Raw genomic sequence first — 4,743 nt, forward strand, 5'->3', positions numbered from 1 at the left:
CGTATGTACAGTCTATGCTTGTATGCGTCTATGCTGATCACAACTGTGTCTATTAGTATGGGATTTACTTATTCTAGGCAAAAGAATAATGTTAGTTTCTGATAATATGTGCTTGGTATGTTTAACAATCTTGTTTATATTTGGAAACCAGACTGTATTTATAATGATTTCTCATTTTTCGGTTTGTATTGCCCGTTTTAAAATGATTTCAACAGGTAAAAAGGACTGGGTGGACTACCACCTGTCTGATATAACTGATTAAATAAATCAAGTCATTTTGAGACATAAATAACCTTATTATGAAATGACCACATGGTCAAGTATATTTTTGTATACTCCTGTGACTTCAATAAATGAAAAGTACTGAGTGTTTTCTCTTTTTTTGTTAACTTAAAAGCAAAATGAATACAACAGTCTCAAGTGAACTTATAGAAGGGAAAACATATATGGTCCTGGCCAAGGGGACAGCAGAACGTAATATAAATCAAAAACAGCTGATAAATGCATTTTACAGGACAGGTGGCAACATTAAGGCCCATCATGATGATTTAGTCTGAATCTACTGCATGTTAATCGTATGGCCTACATAACCTCACTGATAATTATATCATTGGTTATAGTAACTGAGGTTAGCTTTAGTTTAGAGCAGTGGTCCCCAACCACCGGGCCGCGGACCGGTACCGGGCCGCACAGGAAGAATACATATTATATTATTTCCGTTTTATTGATTATCAGAGTCTGAAAGAAGTTTTATTTTCAAAAAATGACCGGATTCTCTCGCAATTCCATCCGCCTGTGCCTCTTGACACATGTCAAGACTCTTGTCTCGGTCACGTGATACGTTACCTCAAAAATTAAGCCCGCAAACTAGCGAAAATGAGTAAATAACTGTTGGAGAGCTTATTTGCAAAGGAAGAAAGGCCACTAAGGAGACAGAAGAAGAGCTACAACTTCCAAGAAAATTAAAGCTTCATTTAACAGACAACATCAGGAGTCTGATTAAACATCAGGAGTAATTCTGAGGCGCCAAACCCGCCCTGCAGAATATGTGGCGACATACATTACACGGGATGCAACATATTAGCATTTGAATATGAATTTGCAAACATAGACAGCTTAACAATGTTAAAGGATCATTTGTGGAGTTACTTGCAACAGCTTAAACTTTTGTTGTGACTTGTTGCATGTATGATTTAAAATATCTGCGAAGCAATAGACAAAATTATTTTTTTTAATATACAGTGTTGTATCATTACTGCTAATGTGTGGAGTTTTGTGAAAACTGTGACATGAAACACATGATGAACGCTGGACTAGAAAATAGTGAATTCATAAAAGGAGACATTATCTGCCCCCTTGAGAATAGAACAGAATAGAATAGAATAGAACAGAATAGAATGCTGGATGGAACTGGAACACAGCAGAGTTCTCGAATAAATTAGAATGTTGAGGTGTGATCTTGTGGATGAAGCCTGGTGCTCCACAGAGGACAGCTGGACAGCTCTGAGGTAAGCCACAGGCAAAACCACTCGTCACAATTTCTAGTAAAGTATTTTATTTTATTGGACAGGCTTCCTGGGGGGCTCCCTGTTGACGTGAAGATCTATCATCTGGCAAATTGGCAGATGAACTTGCAAGCTTTTCAACCTCACTTCAGGCTTCCGGTGTGTCCGATGTAGGCTGCTGTGGTGAGATACTGGCACCAAACTCCTGTCGTGTAAATCAGCAGCATATCTGACCTGTAACTTTGGATTCAGAGTAGATTTTGACTGCTACCACTTTTCATAATTTGGCTCAATATGTTTGGTGCCACCATGATGATTTAAGGATTACCAAATCCCTCCTTGAATATCAAACAGTTAGCATTGATTATTTACTGAGAACTTAGAGCTTTGCGTAGAGGAGGGATATTTTGAAATATAGTATTTATAATCATACAGTTGTAAAATAATTAACTAACTGTGTAAAATGTTGGGATTTACTCTAACCTCCTACATTAGGACAGTGTGTTCATGCTCTCATTCACTCACTCTTTGTGCTTTCTCTCCTCACAGGTTTCTATGGATCATCGTTATATCTGGACACTGGTCGTGCCTCTAACGTAGTTGTGACATATGCAAGAGTAATTTCCCTGGTTGTCCGGATCGTGACAGTGAGCGTGAACTGTCGGGGAGAGACAGTCACGTATCTCGCCGACACTCTCTCTCTCTCTCTCTCTCTCTCTCTCTCTCTCTCTCTCTCTCTCTCTCTCTCTCTCTCTCTCTCTCTCTCTCTCTCTCTCTCTCTCTCTCTCTCTCTCTCTCTCTCTCTCTCTCTCTCTCTCTCTCTCTCGAGGAAATGCACTCTCTCAGTCAGGGAGATACGAGACTGTATCTCCCCGACTGTCTGTCTCGAGAGAGAGGCCGACTGTCTTGGGGAGAGTCCTGCACGGTGACATGTCGCTGTGTTGGGCTGCTGTTTCAGTAGTATCAAAAGGGGATGGCCAGTCTTCAAATCATGTGCCAACATGCGTTAGGGTATTCCGGTGTCCGATGTACGATGATGGGGTAAGATACTGGCACCAAACTCCTGTCGTGTAAACCAGTAGCATATCTGACCTGTAACATTGGATTCAGAGTAGATTTAGTCCGTTAGCATTTTTCGTAATTTGGCTTAGTATGTTTGGTGCCACTATAATGATTTTAGGATTACCAAATCCCTCCTTGAATATCAAATTATTAGCATTGATTATTTACTGAGAGTAAAGTACAGTAAAACTTATTTTGAAATATAGTATTTATAATCATACAGTTGTAAATTAATTAACTATGTAAAGTTTGAGGATTTACTCTAACGTCCTACATTAGGACAGTGTTGTTATGCTCTCATTCACTCACACATCTCTCTGGCTCCTACTCTATCAGCTGACAGTGGGCGATTTCGCCACGGCCTCCCTCAGCCAATCATATATTTCCCGTCAAACTTTAAAGACCTGTTCTCTTCTGTGCAGTCAGCTGTCATTTCAGTACAAACCGATGTGACCCTCCTCCCCATTCATCATCACATTGGTGCTCAAGGTTTCTTCCACTGAGGGCCGTCCCACTCAAACATGCCGTCATCTAGATCTTCAGCCTGCCCCTACTGTCTTCAACACCCCCACCAGTGTCGACTCTCCAACATTTTAACTTTACTTTGCACAATTTAATAAATGTATTTGTTCACTGTAAATTAAGTTTCTCCTGATTTAACAACCGGTGTCTCCCCGTATAAGTGTGTCAATTATGTCCCGGTGGCTTCAGTTCTCCTATATATTATGTTTTTTGTGATGTATGTTATGTTATTTCAAACTAATCATAACAATCATAAGAAGTGTGGTCTTTGTTGGTGAAATGTTTCTTATATACAAAGAACAATTACTTATCGTAAAACTCCAAAAATATAGACGAGTTCAGGTGAAACAGCGTTGCAATTTTTGATGCGAGTAAATCAACCTCAATATCTTCCGAAATGTGCAGCACATAAGTGTAGCAACTGGCTCGAGTAAAGCAAAGTCTCGAAAGCGTTTGTCAAACTCTGACAGACACTTGTCAATCTGCTCTGTGTAGCGCGCACTGTCAAGTTACGCACACGCCTTCCGTTGAGTCTCCAGTTCTGACGCGAGGTTTTGGAAGTTTCCCAAATCATGGCGCTACAGCTTTAGCTTCTTTAGTAGAAATGCATTGGAAGGCTAACTAATTAGCTCACCGGAGTTTTGCAGTAGCTCGCGCGGTTGACCGTGCATACATGGTGACCCGTGTGTTAGAAAATCAAGTGGCAAATGCCATGCGGACATCTAATTTTTTTTGAATGGCATGCGATCTACCCGCACTACCTCCATATATTCATGTCTTTAAAATAAAGAACTACCAGCCAGTATTCAAGCGAGCATTCTACACAACACATTCTCACTCCCAACTTGTCAAAAACCGACGCTTGTTCAGTGGCCCCAACTTTTAGTCAATGACACACTAGGTATCCTTCTTGTAGGTGACTATGAGCAACTTTCCAGTAGTCACCGAGAGGCTAAGCAGGGGAGATTCATTTGCGGACGCGCTGGCTAAATGACTTCCGGAATCCAGTGACTGAGTTTCGAGCGTTTATTTGTGGGCAACAAACAAACGTTGATTCTGGGTACCATGCAGTTATAACTCAAATAATGACAGTATTAATATGAATAACGTGTAAAATAATATGAAATAGCAGTCAACAAAAAATAAGGCTCCCTCTCTCACCCCCTCTCCTTCCAATCCTTCCCCTAGTCTAACTCTACTGACAGCTGATAAACCCCCATTGTGGCTATTCCCAGCACCACGTGACTCAATCACCGGAAGTGACAAAAAAGGGCATACAAAATGACACAGGCCACACCTGGCTCCTACATTTCTAGTGTCAGTTTTGGAGGTGTCAGTGACATTGTGTCATAGTGTCTTTACAAAATAAACTTCTGTCTACAGGGTATCGAAAAATTTGACAAACTAGTGGCAAATTTCTGTGCTTTACAGTAATTACGGTAGTGAACGACACGCTAACGTGTCCCTGGGTTAAAGACATCTGAAAAGGAGCTCAGAGTTGTCTTCCTTATAAATGGGGTCAGTTGAAGCTGTTTGTGCACCTGACGGTATTCTAAACATGCCTAACTGGCAGGAGAACCAAGGCGAACTCAGACCCTGGCGAGATTACATTCCCCATCTGGCCTGGGACTACTTTAGGTTCCCTCAGGAGGAG

The sequence above is a fragment of the Anarhichas minor genome, unplaced genomic scaffold (assembly GCF_050575085.1).
Source record: "Anarhichas minor isolate MPS153535 unplaced genomic scaffold, ASM5057508v1 ptg000040l, whole genome shotgun sequence".
Taxonomy (NCBI): domain Eukaryota; kingdom Metazoa; phylum Chordata; class Actinopteri; order Perciformes; family Anarhichadidae; genus Anarhichas; species Anarhichas minor.